Source organism: Callorhinus ursinus, unplaced genomic scaffold (assembly GCF_003265705.2).
Source record: "Callorhinus ursinus isolate GAN/ISIS: 27379988/994484 unplaced genomic scaffold, GSC_fseal_2.0 scaffold74, whole genome shotgun sequence".
NCBI classification, from domain to species: domain Eukaryota; kingdom Metazoa; phylum Chordata; class Mammalia; order Carnivora; family Otariidae; genus Callorhinus; species Callorhinus ursinus.
The window spans coordinates 2677839-2697631 of record NW_027397136.1 but is presented as its reverse complement, the minus strand read 5'-3'; the positions used below and the strand labels follow the sequence as shown (position 1 = coordinate 2697631).

The 19793-nt window shown below is 37.8% G+C and overlaps 1 protein-coding gene and 1 non-coding gene across 13 annotated transcripts in view; both read left to right on the top strand.

The window, feature by feature from the left end:
• The window catches only part of ERC1 (ELKS/RAB6-interacting/CAST family member 1), a 582903-nt gene that overhangs the window by 226514 nt on the left and 336596 nt on the right, over positions 1-19793 (top strand). The window lies entirely within an intron of this gene.
• On the top strand, positions 15907-16010 carry LOC112808755 (U6 spliceosomal RNA). The gene has a single exon (XR_003204428.1). It is a non-coding gene; the product is annotated as a U6 spliceosomal RNA (small nuclear RNA).

The following is a 19793-nucleotide window of genomic DNA, read 5'->3' as shown; positions in this document are numbered from 1 at the left end:
GGGGAAGTGGTCATGATGACTTAGTTTGGCAATAATCAAAAAAAAACTTTTATAGAATGTGTTGTGAGAGGAAAAGTCAGCACAGGCTATCATTACCTGATTTAAAGGAGGTTGGTTAGTATAAAGTATATTAGCTTGTCTGTTCTCATTACTAGTTCAGTTTATCGATGCAACTTCAGGACAAAGTCAAATGATTCTTTTTTGCATTACTGTAAAAGCTATCTAATTGTCCCCATCCCCCAAATTAGGATTGCCCTTCAGTGTGTTTTCCTAAATTTTGGAAATGTGATTATATCACTTCCTACATAAAGTCTTACCCATTTGGGATAAACTACCAATTCCTTGCTTAGTATAATATAATTATTTGATTTTTGTTTATTTTACCTTCCTTTTTCTCTACCCTCCACCAATTTTAAGCTGTAGTCATACTGAATGTGGTTTTCCCCCAACATGACACATTTTCCTTTTCATCAGGGCTTTATTCGTACAGTTCTCTTTGCCTAGTATTCTATCCTCTGCTTAGTAACCTGGAGTGATCCCTTAAGAAAGTTCCTGTATGGGGGCTCCTGGGTGGCTCAGTCAGTTAAGCATTTGCCTTCAGCTTAGGTTGTGATCCTGGGGTCCTGGGATTGAGCCCCACATTGGGCTCCCTGCTCAGTGGGGAGCCTGCTTCCCCCTCCCCCTCTGCAGCTCCCCCTGCTTGTGCTCCCTCTCTCAAATAAATAAAATCTGAAAAAAAAAAAAGTTCCTGTATGACTTTTCAGAAAGTTTTTCCTGATTATCACCATCATGCCTACTTCCAGATTAGGTTAGGTCCTTTTCTTGTGTACTCTTGTAGCACTTACATATACAGTATATACTACTGTATTTGCTTGGATGCCTGGGAGGTATTTTGAGAACAGGTATTATTTTTATTCATGGACTTATATCCCTAGTGTTTGACAGCTGATAGTGTTGTTTAACTAAATATTTGTTGATTTAATGAGTAATGAAAATGTCAAGAACTTAGCAGACTATTAAAGCTTAGAGAAACATAGATCATTTAACATTTCACAGCCCATTTTCTCCCGGGCAATGCCTTGGACATATTTTTTAATTCATCGGTAATTTGGGTTCTACACTTTGGTGAGATTAGTCTTTATCTGTGACCTAGAATTTGGTTTAGTTTTTCGGCAACCATATGGCCTTGAGGTAATTACTTTTACTTTCTTTCTTTCTCTTTCTCTCTTTTTTTTTTTAAAGATTATTTATTTATTTATTTGAGAGTAGAGCAAATAAGAACATGAGTGGGGCAGCAAATAAGAACATGAGAGGGAGAAGCAGCTTCTTGCTGAGCAGGGAGCCTGATGCTAGGCTAGGGACCCTAGGATTATGACCTGAGCCAAAGGTATCCCCAAGGCTGACCAAGTGCCCCGAGGTAATTTCTTACAGATGTAGAATTATTCTCTGACTCTTTCTCCCTGAAGCCTTTGGCTCCGTTTTGGGCTGTCCACATAAAAGTTAAAATGTCTTACGTTTATTTAGTTTCTAATAGTTTGCAGTACACTTTCACATCTACCATCCAATGTAAACGAAGACACAAATCTGTGGAAGAACTAAAGGCCTTTTATTTTTTTACAGTCATCATTTCAAGTGGAGGGCAAGTGTTGTTTTTAAAAGGCAGACCTGTGTAAAAATGCTCCCAGCCTTAGGGCTGAAGCTCACTTTCTGAAGAGTTCAGTTACGAAAAATGAAATGAGTCAATATGAGAATGCCAAGGATATGCTGTTCTTCTGGAAACAGAAAAAAAAAGACTGAAGGATGAAATTTCTTGAAAACGAAGGAAACCGTGGAATGTAACAGCTCTATAAAGCAATAGCTTTCCACCTTTTCATTTATTTTGTATGTATCATGTAAGCTATATTCAGTCAATATTTGGTTTCAGAGATGTTACAAAATAAGCAATTTCACTTATACTTACTATAGCAGAGAGAATAAGTATATGGTAGTTGCAGTCAGACTGCTCTGGAGTTGAGTACTGTTTCCATGATGTGTAAGACTGTAATTTGGGCTAATTACTAAATTTTATTGAAGGTTTGGGCTTTTATCTATAAAGTGGAATTAATAAAACCTCATAAAAGTGTTTTGAATAAGGTGACAAAAGAGATAATGTGATGATAAACATTAAGGTGCTTAGTATATGATGAAAAACTTATAAAGGTGGTTATTATAGTATTTTATCTAATGTAGTGCTAGACTTAACATTCAAACATAGAACATTCAGTCACACACACACACCCTTCCCCCCACCTGCAAAGTAGAAAAAGCATATTCTGTGATTCTCTGCAGGTTAATGTATGGGGACTTTAGGTATTTAAAATTTATGTATTAAAATATAATAAGGTAGATATGTGTGTTTGTGTGCATGTGTGTGTGTGACAATGAGTGTCACTAGCTTTTTGCCATGTGCCAAATCCTATGCTATGCATTTTTCATACATTATCTTATTTATTCCACATAACAACTCTATATCACAAATTAAAAGCTAAAAAACAAAAGCAAAAGACCCTGAAACTTAAAGAGCCTTTGATCACATAGGTAATGAATGGTAAACCAATATTTAATCCAGAGCTCTCCAACTGTTAAAAGCTTTGCTTTGTTAAAAGCAAATTTGCTTTGTTAAAAGCAGTTTAACACAATTGTAACACAATTGTGTTAAAACACAATTTGTGTACATATTTTGGATCATCTGGGTGAAATCCTATAACTAGCATATTTATCCATATTCATTCATTTTGTGGTTATGATCTCATTGTTATCAAGTATTACTGCTGTAATTGCTATGGACCAATGAGAAAAGAAGGTGGCTTTTATTTCAAGCAAAGTTCAAATGATGTTATGGTGCACGGTAGGAAGCAAACTTGTCTTTACCACTTTGACAAAGAAAAGTTTTGGGACAATTTAATCTTTTAATGACTCAAAAGCACTTGGACCATAGTGGTAACTACCATATATGCACTGTGAGCAGTGATTTGCATTTTACTGTATATTTTAGTTTTTCTTATATTTAATCTCTAACTCTAGAGTTAATATTTGTGTATTTTAATTATTATAATTTATGATTATTATTATAATTTAATATATAATATATTATGTATATAATATAATATATATAATATAATATTTAATCTCTAACTCTAGAGTTAATATTTGTATATTTTAAGTATTATAATCTATAATTATAATCTATGATTATTATAATTTAAGTATTATAATTTCTAGATTATAGAAATATATTTTCTATATTTTCCTTTAAATGTATGCCATAATATACCATATTGTAGTTCAGGTGCAGACCCTTCAGTCATAGGGATGAAGCAGTTCTGCTCGGGGAGGGGGGTGCTGGAAAGCTTTGCCAGGATGCTGCCATTTGAACTTCATCTTGAAGGATGAGTACTTGTATGCTAGGCAGAGATAGGGTAATGACATAAAACATCTGAAAAGCCCAAAACAAAAACACTCCAAAACAAAAAACTTACTGCAGGATGGAGTAGAAATATAGACATATGGAATGGGAATAAAGATGATTGTTAAGGGCCTTTGGTGCTAATTAAGGGAGTTTGGATTTTATTATGAGGTCACTATGTCTCTAACAAAAGCAAAAAGCAGGGGAATGTAAACTAATTTTTATAATTCACTTGTAGCATACTGAATTTTTATAAATTAAGTCATGTTTTGTGTACAGTCAGAACTCTGTTGGCTAAAAGACCCGTTGGAAGAGGAATTTAATTGTTTTTGTAATGAAAATACAATGTAAATTTTCAGATTCATCAGTTAGAATTTTTATTTATTTTTTTGCCTCCCTTTCTTCCTCTAGGCCCATCTTTTATTAATGAAATCAGAAACTTTAAACTTGATTCTTTCCTTCCATTTCAGTGGAATGCTTTAGTGATTAATAGTCTTCTACTCAGTTGATTTAATAATTTTCATTTTATTTTACCCAAAATTTATGAAGAAAACCACTTACAGAGTTTGCTGGTCCCTAGCTTTTATTTGCACCAGAGAAAAACTGTTACCATTATCTACTCAATATATCTGCTTTTTATTAATGCTATATTAATGCCTTGATTCCCATAGTAGCCTCCAGCTATTACCTCTCCATGTGCATGTTACAGAGATGTCCAAGTTAAATCAGTTTTTAAGCTGAGCCCTGTGAAACCACCATGTAAAAAAGTATGAATGGTGTGCTCTTTCTGCACACCCATCTTGGTATACTGTTGTGTGGTATGATTAAACTGTAGCATCCACAGTGCTCATCATTGACAGAGCCTTGGGGCGATGAAAGTAAATGCCTTAATATCTACAAAGCACTTTTCAGATGATAAGAGGGAAACAAGAGAGCAGGAAGTAAAAAGCTATATGTGTTTCATTGTTCTGTTCATGCTAGAATGTTACTTTTCCTAGGTCATAGGGCCAGTAACCTCCTAGGTCTGAATTCCACCAAGAAGGGTTAGCTCTCTGGTTGATTCTGTGAGGCATAGAAACAGAAAAATATGAAAGGGAGAAGAAAATTAAATAAATTAAATAAAGTAGGAGTGTTGGGGAAGAAGAATAAAATTGAAAAGAAAAAACAGAGGTGAGGCATGAGGATATATATGTTTATTTCTTAGTACCAAATTTATATGTCTTGTTTTAGACAATGATAGAAATCAAGGTAATGCATAAAATAAATGGATGCTCTCCATAAAATGCTTGTGCTTTCCTGTGTCATTATCAATAAATCAAGGAGAAATCCAGAGTGAGCAACACAGACCAGCTTTCTTTAAAGAATGAAAACAAATGACAGTACATTTATTCTGCCACAAATCCAAAAAGTCAAGTCATTATTTTAAGGGAGGAATTTTCTTTGGTTCTCCGTTTCTCTAGCACATATTCAGATTTCTTGACACAATACAACCGTAGCATTATGTCATATCCTTGGTCTGTTGTTTTTCGGACTTTATAAATTGATTTTGAATATACCAACATCTTGCCTTTATAGAGTTTGGATAACAGACATCAACCATTGTAGTAAAACATCTCCACAAGTTATACTAAGAAATGTGAGACTGGATTCTCTCCTTTTCTTTTCCTCTGTTCTGGTGCCATTCTGAGGAGTGTCTTTCTTAGATTTGGGGGATTGTGTGCCTGTTCTGGCCAGCATAAAACGTCCCCCTTTCCTTTCCTGTGTATTTAAGTATTTGGAGTTGATGGTTATCTTTTGGAATTCTACACGTTAGCTGAGTGCTGCTGCAAAATACATTGTAGCTCTGACCACCCCTTCCTATCCCCGGCTGCCTCTGTGCTGAGATGCTGCATCGTACTTGGGAAAAAAAGTCATACAACTGTCCTGACAGGTCTCACCTCAGATTTATGGCCACATATTTCAAATGTGCTCCCAATTATACAGGTAATTCTAATGCAAATGCCTGTTAAATTTGATTTTACACTTTCAGAGATGATTATATCCCACTCTGTCTTCTCTTGTCAAATCCACAAAATCCCTCCTCCCTTCCCACCTCAAAGCTGCTGACTTCACTTCATATTACATCGAGAAAATCCGAATCAGATGCTACCTACTGCATCTGCCCAGCGTTAGATCTGTCAGCTTATGTGCATCTGTACGGGTGTGTTTTGCAGTGGTGTCACTGTTCTAAGGTCAACTCTATATTTTCTCTTAATTCTGTCTAGTTCCCCAGTTTAAGGATAGTGCTTTCCTTTATTTTAAAAAATTTGCTCTCCTAGTACATCATAAGGATGCTTTAACATTTCCACCCTCCATCTTTGAAAGTCCTTCCCTTGACATGATAGTCCTTTCTAGCTGGCACACCCTTTTTCTCTTTTCCTGCTCAGTAAATCTTGTTTAAAAATTGACTATATATAATTGCCATCTGCATTTTCTCACCTTTCTTCAAATTCATGAAGTCAGGCTTCTCTTTTATCTATTTTTAAATCTATTTTTATCACTTCCCTAAAACTGCTTTTTCCAGGGTTTTTTGGTGGTGTAGTTCCAGGTGCCAGGTCCAGAAGTCACGTTCTGTCACCTTACTTTTCCTTTCAGCATCATTCTACACACTCCCTTCCTTGAAACGCTATTTTCTTGTGGCATTTCTGACAGCAGATTCTCCTTATTTTCTCTGTCGTTCACTTGTCATTTCTTCTGTGTTGTCATTTCTGGCTCCCCCATATTCCCCTAGAACTCAAAGGGCTCCATTTTCAATCCTCTTGTCTTTTTTACATATACATTTCTCAGAAGATGTCTTCAAGACTCATGACTTCATGACTTTCAATATTAATGATACATATATGGCTCCCAACCATTGTGTATATGTGACATATCTGTCGTGTGTGAGCGCACACGTAAGCAGCTCCAGAATAATATACTGTGGAGATAATTTCTCCATGATGTCTTTAATTAGGTATCAGACTTCACTTTGCCCAGAACAGATCTCTTCATTTTGCACATACTTTTCAAAACTTCTTCCCCAGTGTTTCCCAGTTCAGTAAATGGTATCACCATTCACCCATTGCTCAGGCAATAAATCACCAACTAATTCCTAATTCTTCTCTTCTCTCACTCCCTACATTAAATCTATAAGTAAGTCCTATCACACATCACAAATATAACTGAAATTCAGCCATTTCTCTCCACGCTCTCTTATGAAGCATTATCTCTTGCTCAAACTACCCAGAGTAGCTTTCTCACTGGTGCCTTTGCTTCTACATTCTGCTCCTCTACTAGTCTCTTCTCCATAGCAGCTACACTGAACTCTTAAAGCTTACAGTAAATGCTGTCACTCCTTGCTTAAGACCTCGCTGTGCTCCCCCTTTATGCTCAGAATAAAACCCAAACTCCTTACCATGGTTTTTAAGGCTCTGCATCATCTGACTTCTTGCCGCCTCTGTGACCCCACCACTTACTACTTACCTTTCGCTATACACCATCACATCAACTTAAAAAAAAAAAAAAAATGAACCAAGCTTTTGCTGTCCTCAAAGCATTTGTACTTAGGTCCTCTCTACCTCTTCCCCCAGTTCTTTTCATGGCTCACTTTTCACATCCTCCATGACAGTTCCTTAGTGATGTCTGCCCTTACCATTGTAGCCTAATAAACTGTATCTCTATTCATGTATTCAGTATCTCTATTATATGGTTCCGTTTTATTTTTCCCATAGCATATGCCACTGTGCTATGAGATGCTTCTTTGTTAGTTTATGTTGTTCTGCCTCTTTCAAAAATAAGTTCCATGCGGGCAGTGAGGTCATATTGAGTTGTCTTCCTTAAAACTGTGCAGCCCTTGGTATTTGGTAAATAGATATGTGAAAGCTAACTCTTTTCTGAAAAATTTGGCAGTTGGGTTTAGAATGCATACTTTTTTTTTTTTAAAGATTTATTTGAGAGAGAGAGAACACGAGTTGGGGAGGGGCAGAGGGAGAGGGACAGAGAGAATCTCAAGCAGACTCCCTGCTGAGCCGGAGCCCAACTTGGGGCTTGATCCCACCATCCATGAGATCATGACCTGAGCCAAAATCACCATTCGGATGCTCAACCAACGGAGCCACCCAGGCGTTCCAGAATGCATACTGGTTTTAAGTTATAGACAAATGTGTAGCTTTACCTTAGTTGATAGAAACTTGAATTTTTATTAGGTTATTTGTAATTAGTTTTTATGAGATATTCTTCTGTACTTTATGATACCAAGGAGTTGCTTCCTAAAGCAAAAGACGGGGGTACCTGGGTGGTTTAGTTGGTTAAGTGTCCAACTCTCAGTTTCAGCTCAGGTCATGATCTTAGAATCATGGGATCAAGCCCTGCTCAGCTGTAAGTCTGCTTGAGATTCTTACTCCCTCTCCCTCTGCCCCCTTCCAAATAAATAAATAAAATCTTAAAAAAAAAAAAAAAGCAAAAGGCTTTTCAGGGACCTACAAAGCTCTGCAGCAAGGATTAGCAAACTACAGGCCCTGTACCTTTTATATAGCCTGCAAGCTAAGAATGGTTTTCGCGTATTTAAAATGGTTAAAAACAACAGAGAAGAATATGTGACACGGATTATAAATGGCTTACAAAGTGTAAAATATTTATTGTCTGGATTTAAAAAACAAAAAGTTTGCTCACCCTTGCTGGGGGGTCTGGCCTTTCATTCCCTGTGTGACCTCATCTGTCAGTATGCTGTGTCTCCATCTACTTTGATCACGGCAGCCAGGCACACTCTTACATCAGGACCTTTGCATCTGCTGTTTCCTCTGTGTGAAACACTCTATCCTCAATATGTGCATAGCTGTGGCTTATTTCCCCTTTTCCTTTACATCTTTACTTAAATGTTACATTCACAGTGTGGCTTTTCCCGAGCACTCAATTTAAAATTGCAGTCTCACCTCCATTCCCATACCCCTCTTCTTTTCCTCCTTTTTTTTTCCATTGGATTTATTACCAGTAACATACAGTGTATTTTACTTATATTCTCTCTCTTCCCATTGACTATAAACTCAATGAGGGCTGAGATTTTTGTCTTTTTATTTTTTACTGCCATATTCCCAAGATAATACCTAGCACATAGAAGCTTTCATGAAATATTCATTGAATTAATGGTAATGAATTAGAGTTATTCTGAGAACCAACATTAAAAAAAAGCTTTCGGGGGGGGCGGAGCAAGATGGCGGAGGAGTAGGAGACCTAGATTTCGTCTGGTCTCAGGAATTCAGCTGAATAGGGATCAAACCATTCTGAACACCTACGAACTCAACAGGAGATCAAAGAGGAGAGTAGCAACAACTATCTGAACAGAGAAGCGACCACTTACTGGAAGGTAGGACGTGCGGAGAAGTGAATCCGAGGCGATATTCGGGAGGATAGACGGCGGGGGAGGGGCCTCCGCCGGCCGCTTCTGGCAAGTGCTAGAGCCGCGGAGCACAAAATCGGACCTTTTAGAAGTCAGCTCCGCTGAGGGACGTCGCTGCAGTGGCTAAGCAGGGGTGGAATCCTCCCAGGACAGTGTGGTCTCAGGACCCTCGGGGTCACAGAAAGACCGGGGGAGCCTGAGTGCGCCAGAGCTCCCAGGTATCGGAGCGGGGAAGCCGGCTGCAGAGACGGAGCCGAGGCGCGGGCTCTCAGCTCGGGGTGTCCATAAACTGTGATCCGCGGCCCACTCAGGCCACTGCTCCTGCAGCAGGGACCCAATAGGCAGCAGATCTGGGGAGACTCCCCTTCCTTCCCGGGGAGGAGCGGCGCGGGAACGCACCGCAGGGATCTGCTGGGTTTGGAGACTCCACACGGGGTCGGGTGCCAGAGATAGCAACGCTCGGTCACAGGCCGGGTGAGCACGGAGATCGGCCGGAGACCGGGGACAAGGGAGTGACTGCTTTTCTCTGTGGGCGCACTGAGGAGCGGGGCCCCGAGTTCTCGGCTCCTCCGGGTGGAGATTGGGAGGCCGCCATTTTTGTCCTGGTCCTCCAAAGCTGTGCCGAGAGCTTGCAGGGAACAAAAGCTCCTGAGAGCAAACCCGAGCAGCTTGCTTAGCCCGGATGGACAAGGGCGGGGCAATTCCGCGACCGGCAAAGACATTTGGGAACCACGGCAACAGGCCCCTCCCCCAGAAGATCAGCACGAACAGCCAGCAAGCCAAGACCAAGTTTACCAATCAAGGAGAACGGGAGAACTCCAGCGCTAGGGGAATACTGCACATAGAATTCATGGCTTTTTGTTACCATGATTAATTAGTTCATCAAAGTTAATTTTTGTTAACTGTTTTTTTTCTTTTTCCCTTTTTCAACCAACATCTTATCAATCTCTTTTTAAAAAAAAACAAAACATTTTTTATTTTTCATTTTTAGAGTCATATTTTATCCCTTCATAGTAGTTACCCTTATTTTTGGCATATATATATAAGTTGTTCTCTCTTTAAAATTTTGAGATACAGTTTCTTCTAACAGATAAAAATATACCCTAAATCACTAGTGTATTGCTCTGTTCTAGTCTCCTGCCTGATCACATTCTCTCCCTTTTTTCTTTCTTTTTTTTTTAATCTTTCTTTTTTCAAACAACTTCTTATCTTATCAAGTCCTTTTATAAAATCTTTTATAATTTTCATCTTTACAGTCATCTTCTATCCCTTCATTGTATCAACCCTTATTTTGTACATATATGTCTTTCTTCCTTTAAAATTTTAGGAGGCACTTTTTTCTAACAGACCAAAATACGCCCAAAATCTAGTGTGTGGCACTGATCTATGCACTAGCCTGATCATATTTGATCACATTCTGCTTCTTTTGTATTGTTCTGTTTTTGTTTTTATCTTTTTTTTTTCTCTTTCTTTTTTCTTTCTTTCCCTTTCTTTTCCCCTGGTTTCAGGTCTTTTCTGATTTGTATACAGTATATTTGCTGGGGACGTTGTAAACCTGTTAGCATTTTGTTCTCTCATTCATCTATTCTCCTCTGGACAAAATGACAAGACGAAAAAAATCACCTCAGCAAAAAGAACAAGAGGTAGTACCCTCAGTCAGGGACCTACTCAATACGGACATTAGTACGATGTCGGACCTAGAGTTCAGAATCATGACTTTAAAGATACTAGCTGGGCTTGAAAAAAACATGGAAGTTATTAGAGAAACCCTTTCTGGAGAAATAAAAGAACTAAAATCTAACCAAGTCGAAATCAAAAAGGCTATTGATGAGGTGCAATCAAAAATGGGGGCACTAACTGCTAGGATAAATGAGGCAGAAGAGAGAATCAGTGATATAGAAGACCAAATGATGGAAAATAAAGAGGCTGAGAAAAAGAGGTAGAAACAACTACAGGATCACAAGGGCAGAATTCAAGAGATAAGTGATATGATAAGACGAAACAACATTAGAATAATTGGGATCCCAGAAGAAGAAGAAGGAGAGAGAGGGGCAGAAGATATATTGGAGCAAATAATAGCAGAGAACTTCCCTAATGTGAGGAAGGAAACAGGCATCAAAATCCAGGAGGCACAGAGAACCCCTCTCAAAATCGATAATAATAGGTCAACACCCCGACATCTAATAGTAAAACTTACGGGTCTCAGAGACAAAGAGAAAATCCTGAAAGCAGCTCGGGAGAAGAGATATGTAACCTACAATGGTAAAAATATTAGATTGGCAACAGACCTATCCACAGAGACCTGGCAGGCCAGAAAGGACTGGCAAGATATCTTCAGAGCACTAAACGAGAAAAATATGCAGCCAAGAATACTATATCCAGCTAGGCTGTCATTGAAAATAGAAGGAGAGATAAAAAGCTTCCAGAACAAACAAAAACTAAAGGAATTTGCAAACACGAAACCAGCCCTCCAAGAAATATTGAAAGGGGTCCTCTAAGCAAAGAGAGAGCCTAAAAGCAGCAAAGATCAGAAAGGAACACAGACAACACACAGTAACAGTGACCTTACAGGCAGTACAATGGCACTAAATTCATACCTTTCAATAGTTACCCTGAATGTAAATGGGCTCAATGCCCCAATCAAAAGACACAGGCTATCAGATTGGATTAAAAAACAAGACCCATCAATATGCTGTCTGCAAGAGACTCATTTTAGACCCAAAGACACCCCCAGATTGAAAGTGAGGGGGTGGAAAACCATTTACCATGCTAATGGACACCAAAGGAAAGCTGGGGTGACAATCCTTATATCAGACAAACTAGATTTTAAAACAAAGACTGTAATAAGAGATGAGGAAGGATACTATATGCTACTTAAAGGGTCTATCCAACAAGAAGATCTAACAATTTTAAATATCTATGCCCTGAACATGGGAGCAGCCAATTATATAAGGCAATTAATAACAAAAGCAAAGAAACACATTGACAACAATACAATAATAGTGGGGGACTTTAATACCCCCCTGACTGAAATGGACAGATCATCTAAGCAAAAGATCAACAAGGAAATAAAGACTTTAAATGACACACTGGACCAAATGGACTTCACAGACATATTCAGAACATTGCATCCCAAAGCAATGGAATACACATTCTTCTCTAGTGCCCATGGAACATTCTCCAGAATTGATCACATCCTAGGTCAAAAATCAGGTCTCAACTGGTACCAAAAGATTGGGATCATTCCCTGCATATTTTCAGACCACAATGCTTTGAAACTAGAACTCAATCACAAGAGGAAAGTCGGAGAGAACTCAAATACATGGAGGCTAAAGAGCATCCTACTAAAGAATGAATGGGTCAACCAGGAAATTAAAGAAGAATTTAAAAAATTCAGGAAACCAATGAAAATAAAAACACAACTGTCCAAAATCTTTGGGATACAGCAAAGGCAGTCCTGAGTAGAAAGTATATAGCAATACAAACCTTTCTCAAGAAACAAGAAAGGTCTCAAATACACAGCCTAACCCTACACCTAAAGGAGCTGGAGAAAGAACAGCAAAGAAAGCCTAAACCCAGCAGGAGAAGAGAAATAATAAAGATCAGAGCAGAAATCAATGAAATAGAAACCAAAAGAACAGTAGAACAGATCAACAAAACTAGGAGCTGGTTCTTTGAAAGAATTAACAAGATTGATAAACCCCTGGCCAGACTTATCAAAAAGAAAAGAGAAATGACCCAAATCAACAAAATCATGAATGAAAGAGGAGAGATCACAACCAACACCAAGGAAATACAAACAATTATAAGAACATATTATGAGCAACTCTATGCCAGCAAATTAGATAACCTGGAAGAAATGGGTGCATTCCTAGAGATGTATGAACTACCAAAATCGAACCAGGAAGAAATAGAAAACCTGAACAGACCTATAACCACTAAGGAAATTGAAGCACTCAGCAAAAATCTCCCAACAAACAAAAGCCCAGGGCCAGATGGCTTCCCAGGGGAATTCTATCAGACATTTAAAGAAGAATGAATACCTATTCTTCTGAAACTGTTCCAAAAAATAGAAATGGAAGGAAAACTTCCAAATTCATTTTATGAGGCCACCATTACCTTGATCCCAAAACCAGACAAAGACCCCATCAAAAAGGAGAATTACAGACCAATATCCTTGATGAACATGGATGCAAAAATTCTCACCAAAATACTAGCCAATAGGATCCAACAGTACATTAAAAGGATTATTCACCACGACCAAGTGGGATTTATCCCTGGGCTGCAAGGCTGGTTCAACATCCGCAAATCAATCAACGTGATACAATACATTAACAAAAGAAAGAACAAGAATCATATGATCCTCTCAATAGATGCAGAAAAAGCATTTGACAAAGTACAGCATCCTTTCTTGATCAAAACTCTTCAGAGTATAGGGATAGAGGGTACATACCTCGATATCATAAAAGCCATCTATGAAAAACCTACAGCGAATATTATTCTCAATGGGGAAAAGCTGAGAGTTTTCCCCTAAGGTCAGGAACGCGGCAGGGATGTCCACTCTCACCACTGCTATTCAACATAGTATTAGAAGTCCTAGCCACCGCAATCAGACAACAAAAAGAAATCAAAGGCATCCAAATCGGCAAAGACGAAGTCAAACTCTCACTCTTTGCAGGTGATATGATACCTTATGTGGAAAACCCAAAAGGCTCCACCCCAAAACTGCTAGAACTCATACAGAAATTCAGTCAAGTAGCAGGCTGTAAAATCAATGCACAGAAATCAGTGGCATTCCTATACACCAACAACAAGACAGAAGAGAGACAAATCAAGGAGTCGATCCTATTCACAATTGCACCCAAAACCATAAGATACCTAGGAATAAATTTAACCAAAGAGGCAAAGGATCTGTACTCAGAAAAGTATAAAATACTCAGGAAAGAAATTGAAGAAGACACAAAGAAATGGAAAAACGTTCCATGCTCATGGATTGGGAGAACCAACATTGTGAAGCTGTCCATGCTACCTAGAGCAATCTACACATTCAATGCAATCCCCATCAAAATACCATCCACTTTTTTCAAAGAAATGGAACAAAGAATCCTAAAATTTGTATGGAACTAGAAGAGACCCCAAATAGCCAGAGGAATATTGAAAAAGGAAAGCAAAGCTGGCGGCATCACAATTCCGGACTTCCAGCTCTATTACAAAGCTGTCATCATGAAGACAGTATGGTGCTGGCACAAAAACAGACACATAGATCAATGGAACAGAATCGAGAGCCCAGAAATGGACCCTCAACTCTATGGTCAACTCATCTTTGACAAAGCAGGAAAGAATGTCCAATGGCAAAAAGACAGTCTCTTCAACAAATGGTGTTGGGAAAATTGGACAGCCACATGCAGAAGAATAAAACTGGACCATTTCCTTACACCACACACAAAAATAGAAACAAAATGGTTGAAAGACCTAAATGTGAGAGAGGAATCCATTAAAATCCTAAAGGAGAACACGGGCAGCAACCTCTTCGACCTCAGCCACAGCAACTTCTTCCTAGAAACATTGCCAAAGGCAAGGGAAGCAAGGGCAAAAATGAACTACTGGGACTTCATCAAGATAAAAAGCTTTTGCAGAGCAAAAGAAAACAGTCCACAAAACCAAAAGACAACTGACAAAATGGGAGAAGATATTTCAAATGTTATATCAGATAAAGGGCTAGTACCCAAAATCTATAAAGAACTTATTAAACTCAACACTCAAAGAACAAATAATCCAGTCAAGAAATGGGCAGAAAACATGAACAGACATTTTTCCAAAGAAGACATCCAAATGGCCAACAGACACATGAAAAAGTGCTCCACATCGCTTGGCATCAGGGAAATCCAAATCAAAACCTCAATGAGATACCACCTCACACCCGTCAGAATGGCTAAAATGAACAAGTCAGGGAATGACAGATGTTGGCGGGGATGCGGAGAAAGGGGAACCCTCCTACACTGTTGGTGGGAATGCAAGCTGGTGCAACCACTCTGGAAAACAGTATGGAGGTTCCTCAAACAGATGAAATTAGAGCTACCATTTGATCCAGCAATTGCACTACTGTGTATTTACCCCAAAGATACAAATGTAGGGACCCGAAGGGGTACGTGCACCCCAATGTTTATAGGAGCAATGTCCACAATAGCCAAACTGTGGAAAGAGCCAAGATGTCCATCGACAGATGAATGGATAAAGAAGATATGATATATATACACAATGGAATATTATGCAGCCATCAAAAGGAATGAGATCTTGCCATTTGCAACGACGTGGATGGAACTGGAGGGTGTTATGCTGAGTGAAATAAGTCAATCAGAGAAAGACATGTATCATATGACCTCACTGATATGAGGAATTCTTAATCTCAGGAACAAACTGAGGGTTGCTGGAGTGGTCGGGGGTCGAGGGATGGGGTGGCTGGGTGATAGACATTGGGGAGGGTATGTGCTACGGTGAGCGCTGTGAATTGTGCAAGACTGTTGAATCACAGATCTGTACTTCTGAAACAAATAACGCAACATATTTTAAGAAAAAAGAAAAAGAAGAAGATAGCAGGAGAGGAAGAATGAAGGGGAGTAAGTCAGAGGGGGAGAGGAACCAGGAGAGATGATGGACTCTGAAAAACAAACTGAGGTTTTTAGAGGGGAGGAGGGTAGGGGGTTGGGTTAGCCTGGTGATGGGTATTAAAGAGGGCACATTCTGCATGGAGCACTGGGTGTTATGAACAAACAATGAATCATGGAACACTACACCAAAACAAATGATGATTAATGATGATATGGTGATTAACATGAGAATAAAAAATTAAAAAAAAAAAGCTTTCTGTCAAAAACTTCAATTCAGTTAACTTTGAGTAACTGCTATGAGCTAGGCCTTGCCTCAGATGTAAGGTCCTTGCCTACAAGGTGACCAGTGTGATAGAACAAACATGGAAATAAGTGAAATTAAATGTAAGATGGGACTAATTATCATGCTCTTCCCTTGCTGATTAAAAGCTGTTGAACTGGTGCTCGCTTCCGCAGCACAGTTACTAAACTTGGAACAATACAGAGATTAGCATGGCCCCTGCAAAAGGGCGACAGGCAAATTCGTGACGTGTTCCATTTTTAAAACAAAACAAAAACTTGTTCATTTAAAGCATTTTTTGGTAGAACTTAACCATGTTTATATACAGCTCCACACTGTTAATGATTTTATATTCTATGTCGAAATCTTTCTTTTTTATTATGGCTTATTATCTGTAGATTGTTATGGATACAGTGCCATAAAAATAAAAATCCTTCTTCAAAGCATCTCTTAAGTAATCCAAAAACATTGTAATTAGACATAAAACATGTAAAACTCTTATTATTTTTAGTTTCTTGTATACTTTTGGGAATGATATCATATAAATTGGTATTTTTAAGCCAAGTGTAGGTGTTTGGGTAGTATTATGAAATTTCACATCTTAGTTTGTATATTGAGTGTGAATGGAGCTGTTCTTGGGAAGGTAGAAGGAGAGGGAGTGTCTGTGTGTGTGCATACATGCAGTATCTGTATATTCTCTCTGTAGCATTTTATGCATAATATAGATGTTTAATATGTAATACTTTAGCAATATCAGAAGTAGCATATTTTTAAGCTCTTTTTCTTTTTTTTTAAGATTTATTTATTTATTTTAGAAAGTGAATGAGACAAGCAGGGAGAGGGGTATAGGGAGAGAGAGAAAATCTCAAGTAGACTCTGCACTGAGCGCAGAGCCCGATGTAGGGCTCAGTCTCAGGACCCTTAGATCATGTCGTGAGCTGAAACAAAGAGTCAGATGCTCAACTGACTGAGCCACCCAGGTGCCCCTTTTAAGCTCTTTTTCTAGCTTAAACTTCTTTTTTCCAATGAAAACACAAATAGCTGAGTCAGATCTGAGTTTTGGTATTTCTTTAAACCTGACGATAGTAGCGTTCTATTTTTTTCCTTAAATTTTCAGGGGAGATTTTTTATGATAGGGTAACCTATTACACTAGCATTATGTATGTCTTTTTGACAAAGAAAAAGCCACTAGAAATGTAGTTTCTGAAAAAAGTATTGATGGCTTCTTAATAGAATGTAAGTTTTGAAGGAGAACAAGAATTATTCCTTTCCAGATAAATTTTTTAGGTGTTTAAAGATAAGGAAAGTGTTCATTTTTTCATTGCTTATTTATTGTTTTGAAATGTTAAACTGTATTTTCCCTTAGTAACATGTTTTGGGTAGATTTGTCAGTAGAGGGGATGTACTTAGTTTCCTTTTTAAGCATGTGTTCAACAAATATTTAATGAGCATCTTTGCACTAGGAGGAAGTATACTAGGTGTTGTGAATTTCGAAAATGTAGCAAACATGTACCTTGAACTCTAGGAAGGCATTTCCTTTTTTTTTTTTTAAAGATTTAATTTTTTTTTTTAAAGTAATCTCCACATCCAGTGTGGGGCTTGGACTTACAATCCCGAGATCAAGAGTCATAGACTTCACTGACTGAGCCAGCCAAGTGCCCCTATGAAGGCATTTTCATAGGTATAATGAGATATAAATGTGGTTCAAACTAATATGAGGAACAAATTAACATCTCATAAGATACATTTAAAGTGGGTATGGGAGCTGAGGGGGGTCAGTAGTAGTTATGACCTAACAGATTTACCTAAGTTTGAGTTTGAATTTTAAGAGGCAGAGGCTGAGGGAACAATGACAAAGTAGGGGAAGATTTAGTAGATCTCATGTGATCCTGAGAATTCTGTATTTTCAGCAAGCTACCAAGTGATGCTCATGATGTGTGTTCATGGATCACAGTTTGAATAGCAAGGTGGTGGACCACATTTTATAAAACTTCTTGTGACAGAGACCTGCAGAGATCACACTGTCTTCTTTTCCATTTTTGCTTTTCTCTCTTCTTATACATTCATGTCTGTGTGAGAGTAGAGAGTGTTCAATCTATTACTCATCATTTCGTTGTTACAATAGTTGGGAACTCATCAACTGAGAATCAGATTTTAAAGGATTAATTCATTAATGAATCTCTCTTTTCTCCTTTTCCTGCATGAAGAATAATAAAAATATAAGTTCACTTAGAATTTAACTCCAGTTAAATTAATTAAGTTAATTCATTCAGGCATAATAGCAGTCAGTCTGAGAGAGTTAAAAAAATCTATACTAAGCCATTTAAATCCTTTTCTTTCTGTTTGCCCTTTGTATGGATTTACTAGCATATTTGGGTTTTCTTGTCAATGGATTTAAATCAAATTACATGTTGATCTATTTATAAGTAAAGAGAAGGTAATTTCATGTTTCACAGATCCTATTAGGTCTCAGAATATTTATTTCTGAATATACATTATAGTAACATCTTCTGTTTTTACTCTTAACGTATGTTTTGATGATACTGCCCTTTGTGTTCTTTACCTAAGAAACAGTATTGAAAAGGATATTAATGAGGCAAGAAAGTTGGGTGTATTCACCCACTCTAGTTAATTTGTGAATTCAGAAGTCTACATGCACTCATGCTTATGTGTGCACACACACAAAATACAAGGAGGTGAGGTAGGAAAGACAATAGGAGAGAGATTAATTTAATCCTCTTACATTTTTCTATACTTGGTTGCCTGACTTATTAGATAAAATCATTTTATTTTCTATTTAATTATCCTTTATTCTGTAGAGTGAAAATGTAAAGGTAATAGCCAGAAAACTAAGATAAAGAAAAGAAACTTAAAATATAAAAAGAAAATGTTAGCAAGTGGAAAATTAAAGACCAAAAAAAAAGGGAAACTTAAATGTGCCATACTGGACTACTTTCTGTTAGTGTGATACAGATGAAGACCCTATTTTGAGATAAAACCATATCTCTTTTTTTTTTAAGTATTTATTTATTTTAGAGAGAACGTGCATGTGTGTGTGTGTGTGTGAGCAGGGGAAGGGGAAGAGGGAGAGGGAGAGAGAATCTCGAGTAGACTCTGTGCTCAACATGGAACCCATGGAGGGCTTGATCTCATGACCCTGAGATCATGACCTGAACTGAAATCAAGAGTCCACCAATTAACTGACTAAGCCACCCAGGTACCCCCATGTCTCATTTTTTAAAAACATAACTTTAAAATGTTTTAAAAAAATATTTTGTCTGTTGGGGCATCTGGGTGGCTCAGGTCATGTTCTCATGGTTGTGAGTTCGAGCCCTGAGTCGGGCTCCACACTCAGCTTGGAGTTTGCTTGGGATTCTTTCCCTTACCTTTCTTTTTCCCTCCCTCCCTCCACCCAACTTGTGTATGTGCTGTCTCCCTCTCAAATAAATAAATATATATAAAATATTTTGTCTATTTTAGAAAATTTAGAAACTACAGAAAACCATTAGAAAAAAATTAAAAATATCTTAAGTATTTTCCTTTTCAATATTTAATTTTTAATTTTTTTGGTTATGTGTGTGTGCGTGTGCACACACATATGTGTTTAGGATCATGCTTTGAATTTACATTGCTATTCTATATTTGTTACTTAGCATTTTATCATGTGGTTTTGGAGTTGATGCAGGTAATCATTAAAATCATATAACCAATATTTTGAAAACCAAAATAAACATTTTTGGTTTTTAAACACACACTATAAGTTGGATTGGAATGGTTGTTGGGATAGGATAGGGGCAGTGGATTTTTTTTTTTTTTTTTTCCTGAAATACAACTAAACACCCTGACCTAGTTCTGTGGCTTGGGGGTAAAGTCAGAAATTTAAAAGATCACTAACTCTCAGATAATAATTATGATAAAAAGTGCTGAAGAATGAAATGGGTTTTGATTGGATCAAAAGTTAACCCTATAAAGTTGGCCCTCTAATGAAAAAATATGCAGGTGATTTTAATTAGGTTTATTACTCCCTGTGTCATAATGCTCCGAGTA